Source organism: Nicotiana tomentosiformis, chromosome 6, assembly GCF_000390325.3.
Source record: "Nicotiana tomentosiformis chromosome 6, ASM39032v3, whole genome shotgun sequence".
Taxonomy (NCBI): Eukaryota; Viridiplantae; Streptophyta; class Magnoliopsida; order Solanales; family Solanaceae; genus Nicotiana; species Nicotiana tomentosiformis.
Genome location: NC_090817.1, coordinates 83,720,938 through 83,739,250, shown reverse-complemented (window position 1 = coordinate 83,739,250; position 18,313 = coordinate 83,720,938).

Sequence of the window (18,313 nt, the reverse complement as noted above, 5' to 3'; positions counted from 1 at the left end):
ACGGGCTACTTTTATTACGAGTTCGAGCAAGCACTCACTCGACCATTACGCCTAAGGGCTACATTATTTCGAGTTCGAAAGTTCGAAACATTCACTGGACTATTAAGCCTACGGGCTACTTTTACTATAAGTGCGAGCAAGCACTCACTCGACTATTAAGCCTGCGGGCTATTTTTATTACGAACTCGAGCAAGCACTCACTCGACCATTACGCCTACGGATTATGTTTCTTCAAAGTTTGAATCATCAACTCAACTAGCAAACCTAAGGGCTACATCACTTTAAATCTGATCGATCGGAGAGACTACGAGATCAACATTTGATTAAAGGTCTTCACAAAACAAAAACAAGTCGACCTTGTTATATATATATATACAAGGTTGCCTGCATGATTAATTTACAAACGTGAAGAATTAGAAACTAAGCTTCCTGGTCACCCACCGGAGCATTCGCTCTACTGTCGAGCTATTCCCCATCCTCGGATCCGCTTTTGCTACCATCGTCATCATCATCATCAGAAGCCAAGGCTTCAGCTTCCGCTTCGAGCTCTTTTGCCTTTTTTATCTCTTTAGTAAGGTCGAAACCTCGAGCGTGTATCTCCTCGAGGGTCTCCCTCCGAGACCTACACTTAGCAAGTTCGGCAACCAAATGAGCTCGAGCATTGGCAGTATTCGCCGCCTCTCGGGCCTCCATCTGAGCAGCCTCAGCATCAGCCCGATATACAGCAATGGACTTATCCACCAAAACATTCGACGACTCAACCTCCACCTTAGCCTTAGCAAGCCGTGTTTCAAGCTCATCGATCTTCTTAGCTTGAACCGACCCCTTTAGCTTGACACTTCGAAGTTGAACGTCGGCCGATAATAATTTTGTCAAGATGGTTTCTTTTTCCGCAGCCAGGCGGTCGATAGTCTCCTTCCACCGATTGCATTCAGCTCGGATTTTATCAACTTCTTCTCGAAGTAACCCAATCTTTTCGATCTTTTGCTGCAGTTGAGACAACGAAGGGTTAACTTCCACAGTTGAGTCAGACCCATACTTTAACAGAATGAGGCTCACCTGCTTGTCAAGCTCGACCTATTCTTCACGAACCTTAGTCAAATCCGCTTGGAGATCCTTTATAGCGTCGTCCTTTTGGCTGCAAAGAAGCCGCAGGGCATCTCTCTCACCTGAGACCTTCCGGAGCTTGGCCTCACACTGGATAAGATTGACTCGAAACCTACTAATGGCCTGCACAGTAAGAAACACAAGTCAAGTAAAAAAAAAAAAAACCAAGTGTGGAAGAATCATTACCCGAGTAATGAAACGTTAAGCCTCCTCTAATAAAAGAGAAGAGTCACTAATATCGGAAGCATCGTCGACTCCAGTAAAGCAATCCCTAAAAGGGTCCCCTACACCAGAGCCTGCCCCGATATCGGGAGTCTACAATTCTTGAGCTTCCTTTAACGCCTCTTCAAAAAAAGTTGGGAGTGAAGGCGAATGACCTATTGTCATAGCCCCGGGCGAGTCACTCGGAGCATTCCGGTCGAGACTCGGGACTTCAGAACCAACCCCGACAGGCACAGCCGCCATCGGCTCGGGAGCTCTAGCAACCTCGATGGCCTCCGCAGATCGGATTACCAAAGTCGAGGAGTTATCTTCTTCTTCTTCTTCTTCTTCTCTCAGTCGTTGGACCGAGTCAATCTAAAGGGCAATTGCTTTTCTCCTCACCCTCCGAGTTTTGGGCTTGGGGTCCTCAGACCGAGAGGAAGCTCTTCGCTTCTTACTCTTCCCCGGTTGTGGAACCAGGGACTTGTCTCCTTCTTCGCCGCTCGAAGGCCTCAAAGCGACATCCTTGGTTACGCATGCACAAGAGGAAATCGGTAACAAATAGAACGCAAAGAATACTTCGAAGGAAACAAGAAACAAACCTCACCATGGTTCTTGGCCTCCCATCTACCTTTAGCCAAATCACGCCAAGCGCGTTCGACATAAGAGGAAGTCGAGGCTAACTTCCGAACCCAATCCTCGAGGTCGGGCACCACTTGTGGCATCCAAGGGGTAGCTGAACATCAGGGAAAGACATCAGAAAAAATCGAAAAAGGACACGAAAAGCAAGCAAGAATCACTTACGGTCAAAATTCCATTCTTCGAAGAACGGCATCTTCTCTTCCAGAATAAGATCACGGGTCCTCACTCAAATATAACGACCCATCCAACCTCGATCCTTGTCTTCATCGGTGCTCGACATTAAAGCCTTCGATGCCCGACGATGAAGTCTGATTAGTCCTCGAAAAATCTGAGACCGGTACAATCGTATGAGGTGGTTCAGAGAAAAATCCAAACCCCCGGCTTTGATAGAGAAGAAGCGCAGTAACATTACTATACGCCATAAAGAGGGATGAATTTGACCGAGGGTGACCTGATATCTTTTACAGAAGTCAATAATCACCGGGTCGACGGGTCCCAATATGAAGAGATAAGTATAAACCCTTAAAAACCCCTCCACATGAGTGGTGACGTTCTCTTCGGGAGATGGGATCTGCAATACAACCTCAGGACCCCAGTTGCAGTCTTCTCTGACGGCCTCGAGATGACCCTCCGTTATAGAGCACATGTACATCGACACATGCTCGCATCGACCCAGAACGGATGAAGGATTCTCAACCTTAAAGTCGATCTTCAGAGTGCACAGGCCAGGAACATAGTTGTGAACGGACGGCTCCGCCAGCGCCTTATCATCGGACGACCGCGAGGAAGAAGCTTTCTCCTTATGAGGTACGGTTTTCGAAGTTTTCGCCATTGATACGAGAGGAAAGAATGCAAAGGAAAGTGAGAAAATTGACAACACCAAAGCTTTGGTGTAGGCGGCTCTGAAGCAACGAAATGGAGAGGATAAATAAGAGAATTTGGAAGAAGAGAAGGCGCCAAAGTGGTAAAGGTTGTATGGAAAGGCTATTTATAGACTGAGGCTTGACGGTTCAATATCAGCGGTGGCCGACTACCGTCTGGCACGTATTAAATGCCTCGGTAAAATCGAATCAATGGGACAGCTATCACATATGTCATGGTCGGGATCGATAAAAACGACAACATAAATTTGATCAAGCCGTAGGAAAATCATATCATTTCTCGCCACATCCTTTTCCGAGAAACGAGGGGACTATCTATGTGCGGTCAAAACCGATCCTCAGTCATAAAGACCGGTCGAGACGATGGCATTTCGATTGAAGGATATCTACATGATGAGCTCGGTCGAATTCCGAAGTAGGGACGTCAAGCTTCGAGCCAATAGACCGATCAACGACAAGACTCCGTATCATTGTCGAGCCCATATCCAAATCGAACTAAGAGACAATTCGTAGTTCATCGAAGATGCCTAGACCGACCAACACTCACCCTGAATATCGATGCCCCAAGGCAGAATCGAGCTCGAACCAAGACCGGGGGCTCGATCTAATACCGAGCTCGAGCCAGTATCAAGCTCGGAGACAAGAGTCGTTACAACCGCACCAAGGGAGAGAATCTTGGCGAGAATCGAGGAAGAGACAAATCATCATGGGTCCTCCACTATATGCATTATTTTATTATATTGTTATAGATAAAGCAATGACTCTCTATTATAAAAGGGAGCATCTTTGTAAGCTAAAGATACACGGCAATAAACACATCATTTTCTCAGATACATTGAGGTTTCTTTGTGCTTGTTTCATCTCAACTTATTCAATTTATCAGTATTGTTATTTTTGTATCAAAGAAATTTACTTATTCTTAGAACCATACCTAAATTTAACGTTATTCGATTTTTCTGGTAAACAATGCAGTCGTTTCCTTCGAGAGATACGAAAACCACCTAACTGGTGTGTCATCTTTTCCAATTGCCGAGATTTCCTTGATGTTCATCAACTAGTTACTGAGGTAGTATATGTAATTATTGACCAACTCAAAGTCAGACTCAGGCTCAGCATAAAAGTTTTTACCATGTATTGCTGTATTTTGATTTTATCCATGACTTTTTGATTTGTAACAGGGCAGCGGGGGAGGTGAATTTGAGTTATGATTTATTAACATATCGGACAATATTAACAAGATGAACTCCCAGACTGTTTTCTCAGGAACGATGGAAGAAAACGATACAAATAGAAGCTGAAACCTTTACAAAGTCAGGCAATGGCTCAACTGTAAACTCTGACGTGAAGTTCATTTTTTTTTTTCTTGTAAATAAATATTACAGTTGAAGAGCTTTCTGCGGTAGTATTATGTCTTTTATTTGGTGCTGGAGAGAGTTTAAGATGGATGTCGCATTTGGAAGAACTCTCAATGCTTAATATTATTGCAATCCTGGTATTTAGCTTCTTAAGAAAAGTAACTGTTGTTCAGATTTTATTTCTCTTTTAAGAAATTCGTCCAAGACGAAAGCTCAAATTATATAGTAGATCACTTGAAAGTAACACATGAACAATAGGTGGTAATCAAACTTAACCCAATTAATGGCGCTGGATTATTAGTTGAGTCGATTATTCAAACCCAATAGCATATCATGCAATTGATGCAGACTTCTCGGCAGATCACCCTATACCCGATGATTGGGAGCTAACTGACGAGGTGCCTGATGAAGACACAATGGTCATTGAATTTCAACCTCCATGGAAGATGTACTTTGATGGTGCTGCACATCGCGGAGGAGCTGGTGCTGGTGTAGTATTTGTCACCTCTCAAGGCGAAGTTCTGCCCTACTCTTTTATGTTGACACAACTCTGCTCTAACAACGTTGTTGAGTATCAAGCATTGATACTTGGACTTGAAATGGTTGTCGAAATAAAGCGGTTGCAATTGCAAGTCTTTGGTGACTCTCAATTAGTGATCAACCAAATTTTAGGTAGTTACTGAGGTCAAGAAACCTGAACTCCGCCCATATCATGATTATGCTAAAATATTAATGGGGTGGGTCGGTGACATGACTATTCAACACGTGCCTAGAAAAAAAAATAAGAAGGTTGATTCTTTAACTTCCCTAGCTTCATCATTAACCCTGTCGGATCAGGCGCAAGTTACTATCTGCCAAAAATGGGTAGTACTGCCACAAAATGAGGGTGAAAATGAAGAAAATAAACTCGAGCATCTTATCGTTGTTTCTGAAGATGAGAAGGAAGAATGGCGACAACCCATTATGGATTACTAGAGTTATGGGATACTTCCAGAAAATCCGAGGAGAAGGACTGAAATCCGCCGTCGTGCACTTCGCTTCCTTTACTACAAAGATACCCTATATAGAAGATCATTCGAGGGAGTACTACTACGATGCTTAGGGAAAGATGAAGTACTCCAAGCTTTACAAGAAGCGCATTCTAGGGTATGTGGATCATATCAGTCTGGACCAAAGCTCCACTTCCATATAAAAAGGATGGGATTGGCCGAAAATGATAAAAGATTGCTTGGACTACGCTCGATGATGCAAGGCTTGCCAATTCCACGTAAATTTTATTCACCAGCCTCCTGAAGTATTGGACCCGAGTGTTAAATCCTGGCCGTTTGACGCTTGGGGATTGGATGTTGTTGGACCACTACCAAAGTCCTCTAGGGGCACCTATACATCTTGGTTGCAACTGATTACTTCTCAAAATGGGCTGAAGTGGTTGATCTTAAGGAGGTAAAGAAGGAAAATGTTGCAAGTTTCATCCGAGTAAACATTATCCATCGCTTTGGCATTCCTCACATAATAACGGATAATGGCAAGACATTCGACAATAGATTGATGAACAAGATTTGTGAACTCTTTGGCTTCAAGCAACGTAACTCTTCTATGTACAATGCTGCAATCAATGGTCTAGCCGAGGCATTCAACAAAACTCTATGCAACTTGTTAAAGAAAGTCGTCTCCAAATCCAAACGAGATTGGAATGACCGTATGGAAGAAGCTCTGTGGGTATATAGGACGACTCACCGCACGCCAAAACAAGCGACTCCTTATTCACTCGTTTATGGAGTCGAAGTCGTCTTGCCACTCGAGCATCAAATACTTTCATTACGATTAGCTATTCAAGAAGGGATCACTGATGAAGAAAATGCCGGACTTTGATTAGCGGAGTTGGAGGCTCTTTATGAGAAGAGGTTGGAAGCTCAAGAGAGTCTTGAATGTTATCACGCTCGATTGTCTCGCGCCTTCAATAAAAGAGTTTGCCCGATATCCTTTCAAGTAGGAGATCAAGTCTTTGCCATACGAAGACCCATTATTACTTCCCATAAGCCTGTAGGGAAGTTCACTTCAAAATGGGATGGGCCATATGACATACAAGAAGCTTACTCAAGTGGAGCTTACAGGTTGGTTGATGTAGATGGTAATCTCCGATAGTCGAGTCACATTAAGAGTAATCTCTCCGATAATCGGGTCACATTGAGAGTAATCTCTTCGATAGTTGGGTCGTTTTGAGAGTAATCTCTGCGATAGTCGGGTTGTTTTGAGAATAATATCTTTGATAGTCGAGTCACATTGAGAGTAATCTCTCGGATAGTCGGGCCACCTTAACAGTAATCTCTCCGATAAGTCAGGCCACCTCGAGAGTAATCTCTCTAATAATCTCTCCAATATCCAAGCGAGGATGAATACAAGTCCTTTCACACCAAGCGAGGATGAATACAAATCCTTTCACATCATAAAATCGCCTTGTTCATATATGTATCATCTTGTTAAACAAGAACGCATCCTTTTCATTTGACCTACATTACGTTCGCGCCAATACATCCAAGTCCACAAAACTAGACTCAAGTAAGAGAATACCGCGAATTGATACTCACCAATCACGAGTGCAAGTGTTTATATAGATTCCAAGAAGACGTCCGCGTAGAATATATTTCGATGTGGGATAGCTGTTACAATTTGCATTCTAAAAGGACTTTGTTCTCAAGGCGGCGAACATTTCCTAATTACATGCAAATTGGAAAAGGGACGTTTGCAGTGCTATAATTCTAGTAAAATAAGGAAAGATATCCTAGCTTACTCGTTTGATGGTTACAGCTAATATACGTGAGCTAGCTTAAATGACTTCTTATGTCATAGCTATCCAAAGATCAAAGTAAAGCCTCACACAACTTTAGGTGATCGTAACTTTGGCTTACGTGGAAAAGAGGCATGTTACTTTGTTGGGAGATCAAAGTGGAGACATAATTGTCTTACTCCAACGTGAATGCAAGATTTTTTTTTAAAAAAAAAAAAATGGTAAATGCCGCCTTGGCATTAACAAAGGGGAATGCACCACGTGAATTTCAACTTGAGCTGGCCAAAATTAAGTTTGGAATTAAAAAAATTATTCCTTTCTTGACTTGGAGTATGAAATAATAGTCCCTAATTCAAACTAATCTAACTAACGTCATTGTTAAGGTAGATGGAAAAAATATCTTCCTCCAATGAAATAAACCTGAGCTAATAATTCAAAGTCTCGTCTTTAAGGTCTGAAGTCTATGTATCGACACGTCTTGAAGTATGGGGCATTTGTAAGCATTTAAATTTTATCGAATCTAAATCGATAAAATAATTTGGACTATATTTTAAATTTAAGATATATTGATCCAAACAAATACTATGGGCTAATATAATTGAATTAATTATATAATTCAATATATATGGATTAAACAAATAAGTCTTAATCCATTGGGCTAGCCCATTTAATTGGGCTAAAGTGATGAGACCACTTCATTAAACCCAAGATGTCATCTTCCTAGAGGCTAAGTTTGGTACCACGTGTCAAATGACGTGGCACGCCAAGTCAAATGAAAGAGCCAATAGGATCGTGCCACGTGTAAAAAAAATGATAAAGCATGCCAAGACAAATTAAAAGGCCAATAAAACCGCGCCACGTGTGCAAGTAACATGTTTTGGCCAATCAAATGCAGTCTTGTCACACTTCAATTTGATTGGTCGGAAAGAGTTTGTTCTTATCATAATTCTTCCTTTCCACAACTATAACCATGGGTCTTCATAACCCAGAAAAGATACCAGAATTTATAACAAGAAGTAAGAAAGAGCTTGTGGATCAAACTTTGCAAATTCCTCCACAAGTTTCAAGCTTCAAGCAATCAAGTTCAAGTTCAACAAATCAAGTTCAAGCTCAAGAACGAATAACAAATCAAGTTCAAGCTCAAGAACGAAGAACAAATCAAGATTCAAGGAGTACGAGTTCAAATCAAAGTTCGTACTAGTTGAATTCAAGATCATCGTTCGTGACAACAAAAATAGGTTCAAGATCAAGCTCAAAGGCCCTTGAATTTATTTACTATTGGAAAGAAGAATCAGAGGATCCATAGAGATTGTACACTCAAAATATTTGAAATTAAATATTACGATTGTTGCAATATTTTTCGATCTTGATTTTATTTTCTCGACGCAATTTATTGTCTACAAATATATTACAACAATGCCTTATTGACTAAATAAGTTGATGTCAATTATATGATCTCACCAATCGTATGTCCTAAATATATTAGTACAAGGTTAAAATCACTTGGTTATATTGTTTTTGGTTATATTGACCTTACAATATAACGATAATAGGATAACAAAAATGATAGCAACATTGACGACTAGCTCAGAAGATGCAATTGTTCTTGTTGTTGTTTCGTACTGTAAGGAGTGAGAATCATAAATTACGTACAACAATATTTCGAATGAGGAGCTTGGTTTCAACATGCCGGACAGTTGGACCGAAATCAAATCTATTCTTTGTTTAATTTGATTACAAAGTTGTGGGCACCGTCTTTTCTTTGTTTCATTTTTTTTTTCTTTTCTTTTGTCCAATCTCTTTAAATTGCCTAATTATGTTAAGTTGATATGAAACAACTTTGATAATTCCAAAGCCAAGCAGTCTAGTGGTTTAAATTCTGAAAGACCAGTTAGTACAATAGCATTCAAATATGGATATAAGAAGGGTAATTATGTGTACTAATGATTTGATATTTCTAATTTTCCAGCAGCAAGTTCTTGTTATAATTTGTAATTCCCAAGTTTGTAGTTCCCTCTTAACTTAGAACCTGTTTGGCTAAGTTTATAGGAAGTCAAAAGTACTTTTTAATCAAAATAAATAGTTTTTGGCAGCTTGGCCGAATGGGTTCTTAATGATCCTGTTATATTAGTAAATATGCTACATATTCGTTGTGTTTTTGGCAACGGATTCTTATGCACAATCATAAGCGGCAAGATTAGCAAGGGTTTGTTGGAAAAGTTTAGGCTTTCTTTAGGCAATTCATACCACTAAAAGGCAACTGTAGAACAAGGATCTTAAAACTCTCAACGATACTTTAAAGTTTCCTATTCTTCCAATAACTTTTGGACTGTGTTCAACCAGAGATGTTCCAGAATGGGCTGGGCCAGACATAGTTTTCCTCAGAATCGGACAGCAAAACAGGCCAACTTGTCTGGCATTGAGGCGGGGCATTTGCATCTATACCTGGGTTTGGAGTCACAATTGAACATATACCCACTTTGCAAAAATATTTGCAACCCTACCTACTTTGCGATCAACTTCAGACTTATCGGGTCTAAAGTTTTAAAAATTAGTCTGAAGTGAAAAAATTGCACTTCAGATGCAGTTAAGGCCAAATAGGTCTGAAGTGCAACCAATGATTTCATTCACTTGAGACCAATATGTCTGAAGTGAAAAAAATGCACTTCAGATGCACTTAAAGTCAAATAGGTTTAAAGTGCAACCAATGGTTTCATGCACTTAAGGCCAATAAGTGAAAAAATTACACTTCAAATGCGCATAAGGTCAAATAGGTTTGAAGTGCAACCAATGATTTCATTCACTTAAGGCCAATAAGTTTGAAGTGAAAAAATTACACTTCAGATGCACTTAAGGCCAAATAGATCTGAAGTGCAACCAACGCTTGTGAGCACCTAATTTTTGCCCCATGCCTAAAATACTCCTAAAATACTCTAAAATAGTTTTAATTGCTTTTATGAAATTTTTGGAATTTTCTCATACTTAGTAGCATTTCAAATCATGAAAATAACTAAAAATATGTTATATTTTTACTCTTTGCATTTTAGATCTAATTGCATTTTTAGTTACATTTTTAAAACACCAAAATCACAAAAAATAATACTACATTAATCATTTTCTTTGCATTGTTTAAATTAATTAGTTTAAATTGATTCACAATTTTAGTGGCTTAGTAATGCAAAATAGGAGTAATTAGGAGTTTAATTAAGGTGGCTAAATTTGAAAAAGAAAGGAAATATAAGAGAAAAAATGTGGGCTGCAATTTTCAGGCCCAATTCCCACACACCCACGCCCCAAACCCGTCTGCTAATCCCAAGCCCAATTTTTCCCGATCCGGTCCAATACCTATCTCCCCCACTTATTAAAAAACACTAGAGCCCTTTATTATTCAGGGACACACATATCAGATCCCCCCCCCCCCCCAAAAAAAGAAGAGAACCAAACAGACCCTTCTCTTGGACAAAGAAACAACACTAGCAGCCGCCCCATCTCTGACCTCACTCTCAGCAGAGGATATTCACTCATCTCATACACACACACTTCACACACTTGACTTCTCTCTCATTTACTTCTAAAAGCCGAAAAGATGGATTCTCGGATTGATAGATTTTACTTCATGAGCTACTAAATCTCTCGTTTCTGCTTCTTCTTAGTAGAGTTCTCATGCTTTTCTTATGAAATTTGAAAAAAAAATGGAAATCCAGATCTAAAAAAAAAAGCTATTCGAATTTCTGCTCTTTACTTCAATTTTCTGGAATTTCAAGTGACATTTGAGTTGAAGAAATATTTTTGGTTGCTGAATCTGTCGCTACTATTTTTGGTCGCTGATTTCTGGAAGTATTTTTAACAATTCAATATATGATTTAACACCTAGAAGAAGAAGAAGAAGAAATTATTTTAAACTTTGGGTACTAATTAAATAAATTTTAAAAAGTGGGTACAGGTTAAATGAGGGCGACCAAATAAGGTGCCCCGTACAATTTTAAGATGGGCCTCGAGGGGAATCATCAATGTACAAAGGTCCAATTAGGAAGACAATGATTCATAACCCTCACTAAATTAGGCAAAAAAGATTAATAAGAAACTGATACTACAGTCATAGAAGGTGATAAAATCACGAGAAAATTTCAGAAATCACTATAGTTAAATGGCTATTAACGTGCTATATCTATAATATCCATATTTACTGGCCGTAGTTATAATTTCGTCGCTAATGTATTGTATTCCATGTATTTGCGCGACTGTATTTATAAATACAGTGAGGTAATTCACCTAAAAAATAGGGATTACAACTATTTAATAACAGAAAGCGCAATAAATCTGCGTGTATCAATTCGATTGTATACATTATATTTAATTCGGATATATTCGTTCTTATATATTTTACATTGTATTATATTTTACTATATGAATTAAGTTGTATTCAAACAAAAAAAAATCAAGAATTAGGTTGTATACCGCTCTATTTAATTCAACCGTATACACTATATTCAATTTATATATTGTAACGACCTAACTTGTCGTTTCAAGAATTTAAGTCCCGTTCGACGGTATAAGGCCCTGAGCAGCTTCGTATTACGTGTATTGACTTGCGTGCATGGTTGAATTCAGTTACCGGATGATATAGAGTGATTTGGGACACTTGGTCCCTAAAACGGAAGCTTAAGTCTTAGGATTTTGACCGTAGTCGGAACTCTGTAAAGACGACTCCGGAATGGAATTTTGATGATGTCAATAGCTCTGTATGGTGAGTTTAGACTTAGGAGCGTGTCCAAAAAATTATTTGGAGGTCTGTAGAGAAATTTGGCTTGAAATGGCGAAAGATGAATTTTTGAAAAGTTTGACCTGGGGGTTGGCTTTTTAATATCGGGGTCAGAATTCGATTTTGAAAATTTGAATAGCTTCGTAATATCAATTATGACATTTGTGCAAAATTTAAAGTCATTCCAGATTGATTTGATGTGTTTCGGCACAAGATATATAATTAAAAGTTCAAATTTCATAGATTTTGATTTGAGGTGTGATTCATCATTTTGATGTGGTTCGATGTGATTTGAGGCCTCGAGTAGGTCCGTGTTATGTTATGGGACTGGATGGTGTGATCGGACGGGGTCTCGGGGGCCTCGGGTGTGTTTCGGGGTGGTTTCAGATCATTTGGAATTGTTTTGGAACTGCTGATTCTGGTGTCTGGTTTTCCTTCTTCGCGTACGCGAAGGAAGTCCCGCGTACGTGAAGAAGAAAATTTAGGGGTGCTGGATTTGGCCTTCGCAAACGCGAAGGAGGACTCGCGAACGCAGATAGATGCCTGAGGAGCCTACGCGAATATAAGGGGCCAGTCGCGAACGTGTAGAAGGAAATGGAGGAGTTGGGCCTGAGGTCGTTTGACCTTCGCGAACGCGAAGCGTGGAATGCGAACGTGAAGGAGCAGGTCAGTTGGTCATCACGAACGCGACGAGGAGTTCGCGAACGCGAAGAGTAAATGTTGGGACAGGAACAGTTGGTCTTCGCGAACGCGACACTGGTCACGCGAACGCGAAGAAGACCTATCTGGGCAGAAATAAAATTTCCAAAAACGGGGGTTTGAGTTCATAACACAAAAATCAAATTGGGAGCTCGGTAGAAGGCGATTTTTGGAGAGATTCTTATACAGTTTTGATTAATTTCCATGATTATGCCTTTGAATCCATCATTTAATTCGGATTTAAATGGAAAACAATTAAGATTTTATAAAATCTTTCAAAAACAAAAATTTAAGATTTGGAGGTCGAGTTGAACTCGTATCGGAATGGGTGTTCGGATTTTATGAAAATTATGTCTGGTTCCCAGACGCGAGCCCCACGTTGACTTTTGTTGACTTTTTGGAATAAAATTTTAAGTCGACGTATTATTATCCGAAATTATTTCTGATAAATTTTAATGAAGTTGTACAATTAATTTGGATAGATTTGAGCTGTCCGGAGGTCAATTCAAGCAAGAAAGCGATTTTGGAAAATGCATAACTTCAAAAAAGTAAGTGTCTTGCTTAACCTCGAGTAGGGGAATTACCCTTTAAGCATCGAGTCTTATGTGCCATTTGTGAAATGTGAAAAGCCCTGTACGCGAGGTGACGAGTACGTACTTGAGCTTATATGTGCAAAATTCATTGAATTAAAGTCTTGGGCATATTGTGTAGTAAATTAGATAATTGTTGGTATTTATTAAATCATCTATTTGCCATGCCTGAATCCTTGTTATTGAATTTGTTGTTATATGATAATTTGATGTGATTGTTACTTGATTATTTATATAATTCCGTGAATTTGTTGGTTTTATAATTCTTGGAATTTAATTTTATTATGAATTTTTTTTTGCAAATAATTAATTAAATGAGTTTAAGAAGATGTGTTTATATAACTATTGAGAATTTGGATTAATAAAGGTTTTGCTTTATGCTGAGTAATTTCTATTTCTGTTGATTGTTTTTGGGGTGTTATACACATTGTGTGGAGCCTTCGGCTATTTGTTGTGAAATTAATTGACTTGGTTGTATCTTTGGAATTTTGGTTGTGGCCATTGGGCAAATTGTGATATGAATTGATTTTGTTATGTTGCCATGATAATTTTCAATGTAAATTGTTGTGTTGTGTGAGTTATTATTTTGAGGAGATAAGTGTGGCATTTCACCGTTGATATTATGTGTGTATAAGGGTGGTATTTTATTGTTGTTGTATTTGTTAGAATATTGTCTGGGCGGAGCGATAAGGGCAGTTATAGGAGCGATAAGGGTGGCAATATGAGCGATAAGAGTGGCTATTGATATTGTCAGGGTGGAGGGATAATGGTGGCTATAGGAGAGATAAGGGTGGCTATTGTCAGGGATGGTATGTGATGATGAGGAGTGGTTGTATTGGTGATTTTTATGTGATGTTGTGATTTTCCTTGTGTTTATTTTTATAACTTGTGCAATTTGTCTTGTTATTAGTAAATTGATTAATAATCTAATTTATGTTGAAATTGGGAGCCTGTGGCTATTGCCAAGCGGATTATAAAATGAAATGTGGGCACGAGGTGCCGTGAGTAGATAATGAGGATATTGACACGTGAATTATCCGTGCAGTTATGATATAAAATGAGGGCACGAGGTGCCGGAGAAATATAATAATTTATTATGGGCACGAAGTACCGTAAAAATATAAAAAATGGGCTGAGACCCGTGTTTATGAAAAATATAAAAATAGGCTGAGACCCGTGGTTGAATGATTATGAAATGAAGTGTCACATGATGACTTTTTAATTGAAAGAATTATATTTAAAATATTTAATTCAAAGAATTTTTATGCAAAAAGATTTATTGGAAAGGATTACATTCGAAAGATATTTATTTAAAGAAATTATATTTGAGAGAAAATTATTTAAAGGAAGTATATTTGAAAAATATTTATTTGAAGAAATTATATTTGAAAGAGAGTTATTTGGAAGAATTTTATGTGAAAGACATTTATTTGAAGGATTTGATTTAATTGGGTGTAATTATAATTATTAATTATTGAGCGATATTAATGGTGTTCTTATTGTCTGCTGTACATATCACTGGTTATTTTATATTGCCCTTATTGTTATTTGTTTCCTATTATTTTGTATATTATGTTGCACATGCTATTAGACTAGTGAGTGTCTTGACTATACCTCGTCTCTACTCCACTGAGGTTAGTCTTGATACTTACTGGGTACCAACCATGGTGTACTCATACTACACTTCTGTATATTTTTGTGCAGAGCCAGGTATTGGATATATCGGACTTGAGCAGAGTTAAAGCGGGATCATAAGGATTCAAGTTAGAGCTGCTTGGTCATCGCAGTCTCTTGGAGTCTTTTCATTTCATTGTACTGATAATTTTTAATCAAACAATATTGTATATTCGGTCCTCGTGATCAGTCCATGTATTTAGTTAGAGTTCGTGACTCAGTACTACCAGTCTTGGGAGGTTGTATATTCATTTTGTTCCGCTGTTAGTTTTGATTACTTATTTAATTTAAAAACAAATGGCTTCAAAATGTAATTGAAATCGGCTTACCTAATCTTAGAGATTAGGTGCCATCACGACGTCTGTGGTGGAATTTTAGACCGTGACACCTATATTCATTTTTATCTATTTTACATTGTATTCAATTCACCGTATTCAATTCGACTGTATTCAAACAACAAAAAATCACAAAAATAATAATATTCATTTGTATTCAATTCTCTATATTCATTCGTAGATGCTTTTACACTATATTCAATTTACTGTATTTAATTTGACTGTATTCAAATAATAAAAATTAAAAAAATATAGGGATCTGCACAAAAAATAACCTTCGGAGTATATAAATACATGCGAAAATATAATATATTTGTATAGAATATAATGTATTTGAATGTATTTATACAGAATATAATGTATTTGTATCATTGTATGTGACTCAATAGCAAAGAAGAGAAGAAAGTTTGTCGGATATGGCGTCTTCCGGCCAAGCAAAATACTGTATACATTGTATTAAAACTAAAAATGGAGAAGAACAAAAATTCGGCCAGATATGAGAATACACTATCACATTGTATCAACCAAAATTCGGTCAGATGAATCAAGAAGAAGAAGAAGCCATGGATCCATATCGAAAAGTTTCAGATCTATTCTCTTCACCGAGCTACTAGATCTAGATGTAAATCATCCGTGCAGGAAAGTTTCAGATCTATTCTCTCCGTCGAGGTAAGAGTCGGAGGCGCGATGGAGATGGTAGACTCCCGATAGTGGAAGCAAAGAGGGATTAGGAGAACAGATTTGGCCATAGCTACGAAATGAGCTTTTGGCAATCTGAAGTAGAGTCGCTAGAGAAGAAGGAAATTTAAAGCAGAGTCATCGAAAATCTGAACAAATCTAGCCATGGCGGTGAGTCGCCGGAGAAGACGGCGGCCTTGCCGAAAAGAGAGGGAAAAGGGAGAGAGAATTGAGGAAGAAGAGAGAGGGTTGAACGAAAAGTTGAGGGATCTGTTGTATATATTTGTACTTTGCTATAAAATATAAAAGGTGGCTATAAATAATAATACTTTTAAAGTATTTTGGTTTATAATAAATAATGTGCATTATTTAGCTATAGCATGTAAAATTTTCTAAAATCATTGCTATATGATTAGAAGTTTGTGGAGAGAATATATTTCACAATTCAAAGATAAAAATTCAAAGCTATTATGAATGCTAAAGAATTGGTCGACCCACGGGCCAACACTAAGAACACGTATATGATGATGTTCTGCAGGATATCTGGTGGTAAATTAAATGAGTGACGTAATTGGAAAAGAAAATGAAATGATATAGAACAGAATGCTAATGAAATTCAGGGGAATTAGGGATGATTTACTACGTAATCAATTGACTACATTTTATGCAGGAGCGTAAATGGTTCGATTCGGTCGATTATTTTGTAAAATTCGTACCACACCAATTTTTCGGTTATTTTATTATGTATAATTAAAATTGGACTTTTCGAAACCATCCCAATCATATCGGTTTCTCTTCGGTATCGGTACGGTTTGGTTAATTTTCAGTATTTTTTTTTAAAATATCATGTAAAAGTCACTAGTAGGAGTAGAATACAATAACATACGTACTTTTATAAGACTTAGCAAAACTTTCTTGACATTTTTACATTTGAAAGGGTGATGAATTAAGAAAATATGAAAGATGGCTAGAGTATAGATCCATCAACTATTCTATAGCGGCGTAAAATAAACTAAGCAAATTAATACAAAGAAAATATAAATCGCACGAGTGGAAAGATATTAACCAAGTTGGGAATGAGACTCAAGAATAAAGTCTATAGAAGATTGAATATTCAAAAAGATAAATCTAAATCATACGAAAGGAAACATATTCAATACATTATAGTTTGCTACTCATAATCGCTATAATACCTTGTGTCTTAGTTTGTTAGTGGATATGTTGGAAATAATTTAGTTTCAATAGGAGTAGCATAATAGGTTTGGGAATTAAGATTTTGAGTTTAATTACTTGTTGGCTTGCAACTGTTTTCATAATACCAAGACCAAAGAAAAATTTAATGTTTTATTATTTTTAAAATTAATATATAAATATATTTTTTACATGTAAATTTATTCGGTACGGTTCGGTATTTTTTTGGTTTATTTTTATAAAATAAAAATCTGCCCTAATTATCGGTACGATTATAGATTTATATAAAAACTTACGATTTTATTAAAAGAAACCTAAAAACCGATTCGGTACGGTACGATTCGATTGATTTAGTCGGTTTTTAAATATCCACCCTAGTCTTATGTCACATGTAGTGAATGCATAAGTGTTCCCAACAATGTTTTAAGGACGTTTTTTTATATTTATAAAAGCTTTTTTTCTCTACTAATTTAAGTTCTTATTAAAAGAGGCGAACATAATCCAAAATTGTACAAGAACATGCGGCAGAAATCAGGAATTTGGGCATGACCATTACCCTTCCTCGAAACGAATTTATATGGCTGGTCCGTAAAATAATTTAAACACATGTAAAAAATATAATTACTTAAGCAAATAGGCAGTCAATTTAATGTAACGTACAGTACTATATATGATTAGTTGGTCTACTGGTGAAAGAACCAAAAAGAACTGCTCTCAAAACGCACACGGCCAATCACAAAATGTTGAAAATCACTTTGGCTGATTCCTTATAACTTTCTTAAATCAAACAAATGCGTTACTGAATATTGCAAGTACGCTAATCAAAAGTGGAGTTAGGATTTTAAGTTTTTTTTTGTGGGTTCTAGACCATAATTTTTTTTTTTGGATTCTAAAATATTTATATATATCAAGTAAACTTTTTAATAAAAAAACAAGATTTAAGCCTAATCTATTGAGTTCTTTCGAATTCGTAATACAGTGGCTCCGCCATTTAAAGTAAAACCACTAGTACATCTTTTTTTTTTTTTTTGCTAATCAGAGAATTTTTTATTTATACAGAAAATTAAGAAGTGTCAATACAATATGGGTTCTTTGAGGAATACTAAGAAAACAAATAAAGGTGGTTCACTCCAAAATAAGTTTTCGCGCTCAACATTTGTATGTGAGTCCCAAGTACTCCCATATTTTGCTAAAGTGTGCACTACTTGGTTTTCTTCGCGGTAGATGTGCCTAACGGGCGGTTGGCCCATTACTTCGATGAGCAACCTGACAGTCCGTCTCCACTATTAGTGGTATTCGATTTTTTGTGAAAGCGAGTTCCCATACCCTTGAGTAGTGCAATAATTTCAGCCTGTAGTGGCGATGAGGCAACTATATTGCCAGAGAATCCATCAATCCAGTTACCGTGAG